At 48.2% G+C, this 14,745-nt stretch overlaps 1 long non-coding RNA gene across 1 annotated transcript; it reads right to left on the bottom strand.

Annotated features, from left to right (window-relative positions):
• Positions 1-10,455: 10,455 nt before the first annotated feature.
• Positions 10,456-12,607, bottom strand: LOC106148821. The gene is made up of 3 exons (XR_001234521.1): positions 12,437-12,607; positions 11,354-11,451; positions 10,456-10,541 (listed from the first exon to the last, which is right to left on the bottom strand). It is a non-coding gene; the product is annotated as an uncharacterized LOC106148821 (long non-coding RNA).
• Between the last annotated feature and the right edge of the window lie 2,138 nt (positions 12,608-14,745).

Below are 14,745 nucleotides of genomic sequence, written 5' to 3'. Positions count from 1 at the left end.
CTGCCGCCGCCGGGTGTGCGCTTTCCGTGCCCCGCGCGCGGAGGCTCCCCCTCGAGCCCCCGCGCCTCCCCGAGGGCTGAGCCGCTCGGCCGCGGCCCCACCAAACTTCCTAAGGGATCAGCATTTTCCAGACATCCTGGGGGAGAAATACTGGGGGGGAGCGGAAGGAGGCATCGTGAGTGCTTTGCGGTCTGCACGCTGCGGATGTCCGCTGCGCTCTTGAAACTAGTTTGCCGGCTTCTTGAGGCTTCCGTCGGGGTGCGGACGCCAGATAGACGCTGGCTGCTCTGGCCGTGGCGGCCTTTCTCCGACCTTGCGGGAAGCTGGGAGGGCACACAGCGGCGCCCGGGTTCTGTAACGGGCTGCGTTACACTCGGCGGAAGAGCCGCGTGACCACGTGGCTGACAAAGCTGGACTCGCCTGGGAATCACCTGGGGACAGGACCTAGGAGAAAGGGACAAAGGAACCTTAACGCTCGTTCCTATTTTAAGTGGATGGTGCATTTTGGAAAACGTGAAGGGTTTGTTTTGTTTTGTTTGCGGGGGCAGGGTTAGGTACCGGGAATCAGCTCAGGACCTTGAGATTGCCAGGCAGGCGCTGTGCCATTGAGCTATATATACTCGGCCCAGAAAGTGTAAGATTTTTAAGAAAAAGAATTCACAGAAAAAAAGATTTTAAGGGTCAGGGAAGGTGACACAGCCGGGATGTACAGGACGCTTTGTGAAAATTTGTGTCACACTGGGGAGTGGTTTAGCTCGGTAACTATGTCGGAGGACGCCCCTCCGAGGAAGAACGGGGCGTCATGTCTGGTTAAGAGGTTGTCACACCCGGGAAGCCTGCCCTTGAGCGGAAGGCAGGGGTAACGTCACCACGGGGAAGGAAGGCCGAGGTGTGATTTAGCTTGTGAAAGGGAGACAGGCCTCAGACGACCCCCAGATTTCCAGTTTGAAAGAGCTGGGTGATACCTCTGAGGTAGGAATTGCTGGAAGGCAAATGAATCTGGCTGTGAGTTAAATTCCTGGCCTGCGGGCCATTCCAGGAGTCCGGGAATCCAGCTCGGGTTTGAGATGCAAATCCGGGGCTATCAGCATGTAAATGGAGTCTGAAGCCTTGGAGGAAGAGGGGATTGTCCCGGAGCGCTCCGGAAACAGCGAGGGAGACCTTGGACAGAGCTCTGCGGAACCTGGCTGTGGAAAGTCTGAGCGCAGAGGCTGAGCCCTGCGGAGTCTGTAGGAAGCAAGTGTGGCCAGAACCAAGGCTTTCTGCCCGCAGCCTCCCTGCCTCTGAAGCCTACCTGCTTGTCTGTGTCTCCGTCTCTTCCCCCTGTTTTGGAGTGTGGCTGGGGATGGAACCAAGGGCCTCCTGCATCCTAGGGAAGCGCTCTGTCCCCGAGCCCTGAAACAAGAGCCCGACCGTTACTGCTTGGCTGAGCCGGGACACCCCCTGGGGCCCGTATAATCCAGCAGACCTCCGCTCCCACCTGCCTTTGCCCTGGATGAAGCTCCCCAGTGTGCTACTGCTTTACCCTCACATTCCCCCGGTTGCTCCCCCAGTCGATCTTTCTCCCACTGACCTGTCTCAGTCCCCCCGCAGAGCTCACCGGAACCCGAGCTGGGGAGCCACTTCCCTTGGGCTCTCAGGTTCTTCCGGCTCTGTCTAGAGTTGTTCTGGATTAGCCAGGTGGCCGCAAGGTAATCGCAAGCCTCCTGAAGAGTGGCAGAGAGAGCCAGAGGGGTGGTTGCGGGAGATGACTTGGCCGCTGCGGTCCCTGTGGAAAGCAGGCAGCGGCTGAGGTGGACCTGGCAAGGGAACAGAGTCTCCCCAGAGCCTGTGGCGGGGATGCCAGGCCCTTGGTCTCGCTCAGTGAGATCCCTGCCCGACTCTGGTCCACAGGAGAGCCAACTAGATCGTGGTAATTTGTCACAGTAGCAACACATCAAAGCCACTCCCTTACATTTGTGCACTGGCTTACTCCTGTATGAGCGTGGTTCAGATTCAGGTTGGCCTGGTGGTGTCAGCTCCCCTGTCTTTCCCTTCCTGGGACTGGAGGTAAATCAGATTTAAGGCCCGTAGTGCAGCCTGGATCACCAGGAGGCAGGCTGGAGCGGGATGCGGCCAGCAGGCTGAACACTGTGCCCTACGGCTGCGGTGGCATCAGAGGTCCCTGGTGTGGACAGTGCTGCCCCAGAGGCCCGGGGGAGCAGTGAGGCTAGGGTTTGAGCCTGAGCTGTCTGAAGTGCGGATCCCTCACACTTTGGCTGGGTAGGGCTGGGGTGGGGTGTTCTCCCCCTAGCATTTGAGCCCAGTGTAGTATTCTGCATTTGCATTCTCCTTTTATAAATGCTCTCGACCTGTCAGCTCTTTCCTCCTTCTCTTCCTGTCACTCTCACTGCTTCTGAGTAATTTTTGGCTGTCTCCTCTCTCGCTGTCTGGTGTGCCTGTGCACACAGCTGCAGACTCTGATGTTCATCGGACTTGTCTGCTTTTCCCCAAGCTCTACTTCTTGCATTGCCTGTGGCCTTGAGAACAGCACTCTCTGATGTAGAAGGTGCTCCCCACTGGGGCTCTGGAGTGCTGGAAGCATCCAAAATGAAAATGCTCCAGGGTAATATACATTGGATTTCAAAGACTTAGAGGAGGTAAAATGTCTTGATAAATTTTATATTGATTTTTTTTTCTAGTGGTGGGGATGGAACCCAAGACCTCACACTAGGCAAGCACTCTGCCACTGAGCTGTACCACCAGTCCTTATTCATCCTGGAATAGGATGTTTAGGGTATGTTGTTGGGTTATTAAAGCATATTGTTCAAATTCATCTCACCTGTCCCCTTTTACTTTTCTAATGTGGCTCTTCGGACATCTCAGCATTCCATTTCTATGGCCAGCACTGCTGTAGAGGCTCCCCAGTTCCTAGGTGCTCAGGCACACACATCCGGGTCCTTACGAGTGCTCCACAGACACTTCCAGGGCAACATATTCCAGACCCACGTGACCGTTTTCCCTGCACTCTGCTTCCCCTAGCCTGTGCCCCCTGCATGTCCTCTCCTGACTCATGGGCAGTGCTGCTGCACTACCCGTGCTAGAACCGTGGAGGTGCTGCCAGCCAACCCTTCCTCTCTGCTCTGCCCTCAGTGTCCGTCGGTTTGAAGGTGAGAAGTACAAAATGGGCTGGCGGCACAGCATTTCTTCTGGAAGCTTCAGAGAAGAATCCATTTCCTGTGAATTACCTCCTTAGTATTTTTCACATTCAGACCCTCCCCTCCACTCCTGTCATTTCCATCCTCCCAGTTCCTCCTCTCTCACCCGCATCTTGTGGATGGGTTCTCGCTGACTGTGTTTTTGCTGTCTGGCATGCGTTCCCGTCGGTCCAAGGTGATTCGTGATGGTGAATTATTTATCAAAGGCAAACCCCATCATGTCCTTTCCTTGCTTATAAACTTGAACTGGCTTTGCGTGCTTGTGGCTCCATTTCTCAAAGCTTGGATCCATTCATGAATATGGCCAGATAAGTCTCCACATTACGTGGATGAACATTTTCTTTTTATAATTAAGTCGTGTTAATGCCCATTGACAAGAATGACTAATATATGAAACCTGAGATTTCACGGACCTTTCTGTATAGGACTAAGCCCTAAGTTTAGTCCCTGGCGCCAAAACAAAAATCCAAATAAAAATTATTTAAGAGGGAGGCAATTTAAAGAAAAGGAAAAGGAGACAATAGTATAGCCTAAAGTAGTACCATTGGCATGGTAAAAATAAATAAATAAATAAATAAATAAGAACAAAACAAAAAATTCCGTTCCTGATCTAGCTTCTCCTTTTCCCCTCTAAACTCCACATGCTACCCTCCGCCCATTTTTCAGCTTCTTCCAAAACACTGGGCTCCCTGCCCTTTCTTTTTGATGGTACTCCCTTGTCTACCTGCCGCCGGAAGAAGTTTATTTTGGTTCATATTTCAGTCCAAAGTTGGTGGTCTCTAAGGTAGGACAGCATGGCAGAGGGACATGATGGTGGAGAGGAAGCAGGGAGAGTTAAGGAAAGGAGATGCCCATGGTGACCCATTCTTCCAACCAGAGCCCACTTCCTAATAGTAAGTCAGGTCTTAACACCCTCATAATCCAGTTACTTTGCAAAAGTTCCACCTATGAACCTAGGAGACTTTGAGGGGACACAGAAATATAAAACCTAACAGCCAGAGAATCCATTCTTCTCAGGAGACTACAGAAGGAAGGCCACACTATTAACCCATGTTGTATTTCCGACCTCCCGAACTGTAAGGAATAAACAATTTATGTTTAAGCCGCTAAACTCATGGTCATTTGTTATGGCAGTCGTAGGAAACTTACCCAATTATCAATTTATAAAGAAAGAGGTTTTAAAATCAGGGCTCACAGTCTTAGAGATTTCAGCCCATTGTTGGTTGGTCTTGTTGCTTTTGGGCCTGTGGCCAAGCAGCATATCCTTGGTAGAACACATGGTAGAACAAAATGCTCATCTCATGGCCAAAGGAAGCAAAAGTGACAAACACAAGAAGGCTGTGTCCCACTGTCCCCTTTACGGGCACACCCCCAATGACCTAAAGACCTCCCACCAGGCTCCTAACTTTTAAAGGTGCCAGCACCCTAGCTGAGAACCAAGCCTTCAGTAGTAGACCTCTGGGGGACACATAGGAGCTAAACGATAACATTATGAGCTACTAAGTTTGTGCTCATTTCTTATAGCAACCAGAGGAAGCTCATCCTCTGTCCTCTGGCCATCACGCCGCACCTTATACAGTCGTTATCATGATCCTTATCCTGCTGATTCACTGTGATGGCCCTATACTTATCTCTCCCCTCACCCCTCATCACTCCAGGAAAACTGTGTACAGTTGACCTTTTAGGTACATTTTCCTCCTGTGCCTTACTCATTGCTTCTAACATGGTAGGAATGTCAGAAAGTTCTAGTATTTGGAGACAAAGAAAATTTCAAGGAGGTAGGAATAACTGACACTGACAAATGCTGCAGTAACATGAGATGAAGAGAGAGACAGGTGGATCATGGGACTGAAGAGGTCCTTGGTAGCCTCAGGGCTGTTTCATTGCACACTACCATCATCCTTATCCTTGTACATCTGGCTTTGCTCTCGAAAAACTGTCTGCCAGCAGAGCACTGGTCCAAGTGTCACAGCCTTCCTGAAGGTGGGTGTCTAAGGGGAGATGCTGCTACCCACAGCTGTCAAAGTTCAGGGGTGGGGGAGGACAGTGAGAGGATGGAGAAATAAAGAGACAGAAAGCTGAGGTCAGGTGGAGCCCTCTGTCAGGCTGGGGAGGAAAGAACTGCTCAGCCCCCTTAGTGCATCTATTTATACTCTCAGGAGGTTGATGTCAATTTCAACCCCTCTGCCTAGCAGCTTTCTATTGTGAGCTGAAACAGCTTGTTTATAGGGCTTGCCTTGAGCTCTCTGTGTTCTCCAGTGGGCTTTGTCTTTGCCCTGCATGTGTGATCCATCCCCAGCTTTAGCCACTCCCTACAGGGAGGCAGAAATTTTGATACAGAACCAGTAGTTTGAGAAGCAGCCAGAGAGGCTGGGAAGGGAAGCTGGGTTCCTGGTAGGTCAGGGAGAAGTGACATTGCTTGGATGTTGCTTAGCAAGGCAGAGCTTGTGCCTGGAGCACTATGCATTTTTTTTTTTTTTTTTTTTTTAGACGTAAAAGAATGAAAACATATTAAGAGACAGACAGCCGTTTACAAAGTAGCACAAGAATAGTACAAGCAATACTGAAGTACAGATAAGGTGACAGGGAATTAACAATGGTTGTTGTATTACATATTGATAACTTCAAAGTGGTTACTCAGGAAAACAAATGTAGACACACAAGATTGATCAAAATAATTCATCATTAACCAATCCTTTCAATAAAGTGATAGAAGTCAGTAGTACAACTATGTTAGCTTTCCTGTATATACATATATACATAATTTTACTCTTCTTTTTCCACTATGCATTCTTGAAGCCAGCATTCCCATGTGGGCTGATTCTACAAAAGAACAAGACCATTAGGGCTAATTTTAGATTGCATCTTGATCTTTTGGGGGACCTCTCCATTTTCCTCTAGGTCTGTAAACTGTTTAGGGTGGTTCTGCTCACAGTCTTTCTTGATCAATTTCACTCTTCTGAGGGCAGAGGTTTCAGGTCCCTGTCTGTGTAAGAGAACCTGACCTTGTTTTTTATGCTATGAAATCTCCAGTTAACCAACGCTTACTGAAAATGGAAAGAGTAACAACTTTCTGTCCTTGAACAACTTTATCCCCACTTTAAGCCGGATCATTGAGTAACCATGAATGTTCTTACACTGGACCCAGTCCTGGGGCTCTCTGAACCTGTCACAATCCCAGTTAGTGAAAGAGAAGTGCTAAGTTGAGATGTTGGGATTTTGTTTTGAAGGAGAGGAGGAAAATCTATGAATCGTCTAAAATTATGTGCAAGATCGTGTCTCTTTGTGTGACTCGGCAGAGCATCCCTAGCTTCTACCAGGTGCTCACAGGGTGCTGTGACTCCCAGACTGAATGACATGGTAGCAAGGACAGTGGGAGAATTTAATTTGAATTTCAGAGATAATTTTGAAATGTAAGAAGTATGTTACCATTCCATTAGTTCATTGAGGCTCCAGTAATTTCAATAATGTTCATTCATTTTCATCATTAAACCGTGAGGGTGCATGAGTTTGTTCGCTGGTTGATTGGTAAAGGAAAATAGGTCACAAGAATTCAAGTTACGATCTTGGTTGGCAGTTTTGTGTTTGATTTCAGGAGAAGTGAATTAATGATTTCTAAATGAAGGATAGATATGCTATGGAGTTAAGAAACCCCTCTGGCTTCCTCCAGAGTCTCTGGTGACATCCTTGTCCCCACTTGCAGCATTGTTAACTCCACTGAGCTCTGTCCTGGGATTCACAAAGATCCTCAAACCATGTGCTGTAGCAGAATGGAGCAGTAGAACTCAATCCAAACCCCATCAAGAAGGCACCTGTGCTGCTGAATGTGGAGAGTGTCTGCCCAGGTGTGATAGAGTGAGGGGGGTCTTCTCCATAATAAGATGATTTCCAAAACACAGGCTCTGCACTTCCCCAGCGGAAACACATTCCACAAAAATCACAGCAGACCTCACGGTGTTTGTCCAATGAGTTCTATTTTTCTTAAACACACAAAAAAGTGCTTTGTTTGGTGCTGTGGAATGCAAAGATCTTCTTAGTTACTTTTCTCATTACCAGGACAAAATGCCCAACTCCGAAAGTTAAAGGAGGAGAGAGTTATTTTGGCTCCCAGTATGTAGAGGCTTTAGTCCATGACTGGCTGGCTCCAAGGCTGGGTGGTGTGGCTCAGGAGCATGGCAGGCAGCAGGCAGCAAGCAGCAGCCTCCCTTTCCCCTTTTAGCCTATCCAGGCTACGTGCCTTTTGGTGGTGCCACCTGCACCCAGGGCGGGATTTCTATTTTCAGTAAATCCATTCAGCCACACCCAGAATTATGCAAACTCCAATCAGTGAGCTGATTTATTACCACACACCCTTAATCCCAGTATCATAGGCCCAGTGTCCAGCCAGCTCCAAAAAGCCCCACCTGTGCGTGCATGAGGCTGTAGGGGGATATCTAGACACAAGCCACAACATCTTTGTTTACACCTAGAAGGCCCAAAATTGTGTTTCCCGTTATCTTTTTAGATTCAGAAAGATAGCATTGGAAAGTAAATGTTTTTTTCCATTTTCCTTTGTTTACATTTTCACACATCTCTCTTCCTGTTTCCATTAATTAAAATACACGTCATTTCAAAACATGACCAGATTCCACCCATCCAAATTCTGAGACTCCTGATTTTCATCCACTCCTGATTTTTTTTTCTTTTTTTAGCTAGAGTCTCACTGTGTACTTCAGGCTGGCCGTGATCTGGCTCAAACTGGCAGCGATCCTCCTCCCTCACTGTCCCCCACCAGGCTGGGACTACAGGCGTGCACCACCACTAACCCTGCCTCACTTCTGGTTGTTATCCAAGTCACTCTTGGATAAGAAGAGGGGATATTACTTTCTCTCTTCTTTTAAGAAAAATTGCTTTGTGTCTTGATAACGTGAGACACTAAGAAAAGAGGTTTATTTGTTTCACAGCGTTGGAGACTCAAAATCGGCGGTGTAACCCCAGCGCTCAGTGGGCTTCCCCTTCCTCCACGCAATCCACACTTTGTAGCTCTATAGAGAGCCCTTCTCATCCTCATCACGGCCCAGGGAGTTTACATTTGTGATCCCGTGGAAAGTTACTGGAATCCTAGTGGGTTCATTCCAATCTACCACTTCCAGTGCAACCCATGCTGAGAATAAAGACACTAAGGCGTATCTGTAGTTATGGGAAGTCAAGGAGACCTAAATCCAGCCCCAATGATGGCCATCCACAGCAAAGGCCTCCACCCAGGGCTGAACCTGGGTTTTACTCATTCAAGAAGGAGGAAGTGGCTTGGGGATGAGTGACTGAGAATTTGAGGGGGCCTGTGGGTGAATGCCTTGAGCTAGATAGGAGGCCTGAAATGACCTCTGCAAATGCAAAAGGGCTATGCAGAAAGAGTAATCTGCATGACACAGTTAAGATAGTACCTAATGTTTTGGGGTTGGTTCTTCAGGTCTGACGTGTGATCTTTCAAGCTGGAGAAAATCATAGCCTCTATTTAGAGGCGGGATCCCAGCCAACATGGTGGCACATTGGCCCACATCCCCCCCAGCACCCCCCTCACTCACTCCTGGGAACTAGGGGAGGGGTCAGGGAAACACCTGCTCTCTTCAAAGACTGCTATCAGCACCTCAGGCTAGACCAATATGCATTGCTTAAAGCCAAGTGGAGGGATAAGGAAAAATCCCAGCCAGCTCTGTACATGTCAATACATGGAAACAGGGTCAGGCTCAGCCCAATGGAGACAATTGCTCCTCTTTCAAGGAGAGTCACCCAGGTGGTCCTCCACATACTCTGTGGTGTAGATAGCAGTATCAGAAGCCGGGGGCGAGGGGGAAGTCAGCCAGTACATTTGAACCTGAAGTAGAGAGCGGAAACTAAGGTCCACAGTCCCTTCCTTTTTTTTTTTTTTTTTTTTTTTGGCTTTTCTCCGGTACCAGGAACCGAACTCACGACCTTGCGCTTGCCAAGCAGGCGCTTTTGCCACTGAGCTAAATCCCCAGCCCCTACAGTCCCTTCCGAAGGTGCTCCTCCATTGGCCCAAGGGCCTCCCACCTCTTTAAGCCCACACACCTCCCAATAGCACCAATGTGGGCGCCACCCCTCCATCACAGAGGACCCTGACAGGACACCTAAGTCACACCCGAACCACAGCAGTTGCTCGTGACATCTAGGCAGATATCCTGTCCCATCCAGCCACTGCCATTCCCAGCGTCTTGTCCTGCAAGGTTCTGCAGTACGTTGGTGTGGCTATTTTTCCTTCACATGCATCTGAATACCTCGTGTTGCTCTCCTTTGCTCCCGTGTCGGGAAACATCCACACGTGATCATGTTGGGATGAGTAATGATTGCCAGAAGCCAGACTCCTCCATAGTATTTGGTGGGGGAGGAAGAGGAGAAGCAAGAAAGAGAAAGAATCAGAAGAGACAGACTGAGAAGGCATGCAGCTGTGGATGCATAGTTCAGGCTGTCTGTTGCCTGCTTTACAAAATTATTTGATAAAACTTGGCTCCAGAATTAAGTCTGTAGTCAAGTGTAGTTCACTGTTCTCCACAGAAGGGTGTAGCTCTCTTATATTCACAGTGTTTGTCTCCAGGGTTGAATCTATGGCAGGTTTTACCCTTTGCCCCAAGATAAATGATTATCTTCCTTGATTATCAGAGGCTACCTGGGAAAACAATTACAGGCTGAGTCCATTCCCTAATTGTTACTGTCCTCTGTTGACACCTACTCGCCAGCAGTGCGCTGCAAACAGTGCAGGAGCTAAGACCTGCCTCCTGGGCCTCCAGAACTCTTAGGTTTGTAGACAGGGTACAAGGTAACGATAATAACACACAGTGGCAAGCAAGGTTAGGTTTTATTTTCACACTCTGAGTGCCCATGTGTGGAATGGAGGGCCAGTTGCTGGGTTTGGGTGTTGTTCCTGTGGCTGGAATTTTCCTGTGCACAACCCTCCATCCTCCTTCATCCTTTGCAGTATTCTGCTTTCTTCAAAGACAGCAAGGCAGAATGTTTCCATTTTGATGTTTGGCAGAGGCGTCAAGTGACAGATGGCTGGCCGTTCTGGATGAGCATTAAGAACCTTTTCAGGCTGGAGAGTCTGATTTAGTGATGGGGAGGTCCACTCAGGACACGCTGTTGGTAGTAATTTCCTTGGCTCAGTCAGGTTTCCCATTGATTCTACTTTTCTGCATTTTTCTCAAATCCACCCACTGCCACCCTCCCCCAGTTCTACCTTAATTAACATTGCGCTTGCCTGAATGACACAAGCGTCTCCTCACCAGTGTCTCTGCTTCCATACCTTCTCCCAGCCCTCTTGTGCAGCGCAGGGCAGAATAGAGAGAGGTCCTGCAATGGGATCAAAATCCAGTTAGGTAGGACGAACAAGTTCTAATAGCCTCTAGCAGAGCACAGTGACTGTAGTTTTCAGTAATTTTTTGTCTGTCTCAAAATAACTGAAAGAGGAAAGCTTGAAGTTTCTCAACATAAAGAAATGCTAATTACCCAATCTGATGACTATACATATATATGGATCAGGTTATCACACTTTATAACCATAAATACATATAAATATGTTTCAACTAAAAAAATTTAAAAGTGGTATACTTAAAATGTATGTACTTAATGTTTCTCACACATGCAAGATCAATGGTATATAATTGTGCTACTAACTAGATAATTAGAGGTTTTATAAAAGACATGCATGTTTATACTTCTAAAATATAAGGGACTCTGACCTCAGAGTAAGAAGGGTTTCATAACTAAGATACAATGAGCACAAATCAAAAAGGGAAATGTTGATACATTTGACAATATTAAAACTTTAAATTTCTCTGTAATAAGATATTCAAACCAAACAAAAAGACAAGCTACAGAGTAGGAGTAGATATTTGCATTGAATTTTATCAACAAAGAAACCCTCATCCAGAATATGTAAATAATGCCTACAGATCAATGAACAAATAATCGAGTCCCCCCCCCAAAAAATGGCAGAGACATAAACAGGAATTCACAAACGAGGACAGCTGAGTCACTCATAAATGCATGGAAGAATGCTCAGCCTCACCTGTAATCAGGAGAGTGTATAGTAAAATGAGATAGTATTTCATACCCACCACATTGCAAACATTAAAGCCCAGTAAGCCCTGACCCAACGTCACCAGGAACATGGGGCCCTCAGAGCTGAAAGGAGTAAAGCCATTTGTGGAGGTGAAGACGCACATCCTCTGCCTACCAGTGAGTATCAGGATGCGAGCACCTAGAGATGGGTGCACAAAAAAGGGAGAGGGAAAATAAAAGTTGCAGATTCACAACCTGGAATTCTATATAGCAGTCCTAATGATAAAGCAATGCTGATGTATCAACATGAAGAAATATTAACACATAATGTTAAGGAAGTTGCTTAATGAGTTTAGCGTTTCATTTTGGGAAGATGAAAAGGTAGTTCTGGAGATGGATAGTGGTACTGGTTGTACAACGCTGAATATGCTTGGTGCCACTGAATTATATACTTACAATGGTTGAGATGATAACTGTCATGTTACAAATACTTTGCGACAATACAAAGCATCATTTTAAGTGGAGAGAACAAGCACTTTATGAAATGCGTTATATCATGTTATTCATAACGTTTAAAAACTTTCTGCTACTTAGTGATCATAGATGTCCGTGTACGATAAATGTGTAAACACAAAGATGCGATGGAATCACATGAAGTGCAGGTAGTCTGACTTCTTGGAGGGAGAGAAAAGACCGAGGTGAGGATTAACCTTGACCTCCGTTGGTAAATTCTATGAAATTATGATGTTCAAATGAAATAAACCCTATATTACCCTTCACACTTTTTCATCAGAATACAAGTAAAATTCTTTTTCTGAGAACACATGTAACACTCGGCCATCTCCAGGAGGATCCTTGTGAGTTTGAGACCAGCCTGGGCTACAAAGTGAGCTCAAGGCCAGCCTGACCTGCATAGCGAGACCCTGTCCCAAAAAGACAAAACAAAACAAAAAAAAAACACTGGGCCGTGTCTACCCCATGCTGTCTGGTACTGCAGCTGTTTGTGACCAAGTCTTATCCATATGTTTCTAGAAGGCCTTTTATGTTCCAGGCACCTTACTAGGTGCTGAGCATTCTGATGAGCAAACTAAGCATGGGTCCCTATATTTAGCCACCTTTCCAGCACTGTGACAAAACACCTGAGAAAATCACTTTGAAAGAGGAGAAGATTTCTTTCAGCTCACAGTTTCTGAGGCTTCAGTCCATGGTTGCTTGGCCCTGTTTCTTTGGGCCTGTAGTGAGGCAGCACATCATGGCAGGGGATGAGAAGTGGAGCCAAGATGCTCATCTCGTGGTACCAGGGAGCAGAAAGAGAGGGGAAGGAGCAGGGTTGTTACGTCCCCTTCAAGGCCACATCCAGAATGACCTTACTTCCTCCTACTAGGCCCTACATCCCAAAGGTTCCACCACTTCCCAGTGGCACCACAGTCTAGCCATGAAACCTGTAACTCTAGGCCTTGGGGGGCATTTCAGGTCCCTTGGGGGCCACTGCAGCCCTGCCCTTAGGTCACATCTCCCTCCCAGAGGGGCTCCTGTGTTGTGGCTTTCTAAGGGGGGTCTCTGAACCAGCAGCATCTTCCTCCCCAGGAACTTAGGGGTAATGCACATTTGGGGCTCCCTCTCCCCTTGCCTGTTTACTCTGACCCTGGGAAGGGGGCGTCTGTGTTTTGGCAAAGCCTCCAAGGGATTCCGGTGGTGTCACAAAGAGAACACTGCGCCCTTGACACCAAACCTGAGGCAGAAGGTCAGGCAGGGGCCCCTCCAAAGCTGCTGAAATGTTCCAGGAGTAAGGCAGCTTCCCTTTAGAATCCCTTGTATGCAGGTGTGTGTGTATGTGTGTGTGTGGGGGGGGGATAGAGAGAGGGAGAGGGAGAGAGAGAGACTGGGGATGGAAGTCTGGTGGAAGCTCAACAGGCATTCTACAACTGGGTTATACCCCTAGCCCTTTTCTAAGAATTTTTGTTTTGAGACATCATCTCACTAAGTTGCCCAGGCTGACTTCAAACTTGCAATCCTCCTGCCTCAGCCTCGTGGCTAGCCGGGATTGCAGGTGTGCACCACCAGTCCTAGTGCTGTGTGGCCTTTGCATCCCAGCTACACACCCAGGGAGAGTCCAGCTCTGAGGCCAGCTGCCCTGCAGTGTGGGAAGCCCTTCCCTCTCCATGCTTGGCTGGGGTCAGGGGCTGTGCTTGCTCTGCCAGACCCGATGCCCTCTCTCCTCCATGGCTGTGTGGACCCTGCCACAGCTGCCCAACCAGGTTGTGCTCTACATGTCCAAACCCCAGGGGCAGAGTTCCAGTCTTCCCAGAGGCCCACAGTCCCCAGGGCAAAGCGGGACACAGCTGGACATCTGGGGAAGAGCTGTGTCTGTTCTCCACCGCCCTTTATACTACTCTCAGCTCCTGCCTGGCCAGCATACCCTGCCACCCTCCTTGGTTTAACCTTCAAGGCCCTTGTTGACCTGGGTTTTTCTCGCTCTCCCTCTGAAACCCCATGACCCTGTCTTGGAAACTTATTATTTTATTTCCTTTTCTTCTGTCTGGGACGGTGTACCTATGACAGGTCCACGCCCTCACCCACATGCACAGCGCATCATTTCATATTAGCCTCCACGCCGCTTCTTCCCTCTCTAGCCAGAGGCTACTGCAGGGCTTTATCAGCTTCTGGGCCTGCTATGTCTCCACACTCCACCCTATCTCGCAGTCGTTTATCTGCGCGTCTCGTTAGGCAGAGTTCCGTTACTAATAACATATTTTCAAATGCAAAGGATATAAAGCAATGCACTACTCAATGTGGAAGACACAACCCTCTGTCCTTAAGCGGCTGGAGGCAGCAGTGCGGACAGCCATGCACAGGACCAGCACTCGTGGAGCTCAGGGGCTGGCAGAGCGGCCACAGGGCACTGGTCCCGCTGGGAATAGGAGGAGGGATGCAGGAGGGACCAGGCTACAGGCAGGAGATGCAAGAAGCTGTTGAGTCACCGTGACCTCGTCCCAAGAAGCTGTGGAAGGACCGCACGCCGAGGCCGCGTGAAGAGGCGCTCCCATAAAAGGCAGGAAAGGGCGCGAACACCACAGGGTCCAGAGGAGATGAGCACAGTTCACAGAAGCCAGAAGAGAGAAGGCTCCTACAGGAATGGGGTTATAAACAGTAACCGGGGAAGAGCTGCCCGGCAAAGGTCAGCATTCTTGCAAGATTTATTGCAGAGACTGCGCAAAGTACATAAACAAAGATAAAACGCCCCACTTCCAGGATCCTACTCTCGGGTTTAAGGCTTGATCGCTATTTGGACTTTGTCCCTTGCATCATTTACAGCGGTGATTGTCAATCTAGGCTGCAGACATATGTAAAAAAGAGAGTCCCCTCCCTTAAATAAGAGTCTCTATTAAATACTCTAGTTGAGAAACGCCGAAGGCGGGTGTTGTGCAGTGCCTCATTCCCACCAGTAGGAGGCAACATAACCTAACGAGCTGAGTCAGGATCCTCCTGGCCG

The sequence above is a fragment of the Chinchilla lanigera genome, unplaced genomic scaffold (assembly GCF_000276665.1).
Source record: "Chinchilla lanigera isolate Chin_1 unplaced genomic scaffold, ChiLan1.0 scaffold00028, whole genome shotgun sequence".
NCBI lineage: Eukaryota > Metazoa > Chordata > Mammalia > Rodentia > Chinchillidae > Chinchilla > Chinchilla lanigera.
Note: the sequence above shows the minus strand (reverse complement) of the source record. Positions and strands in the feature narration are given on the sequence as shown.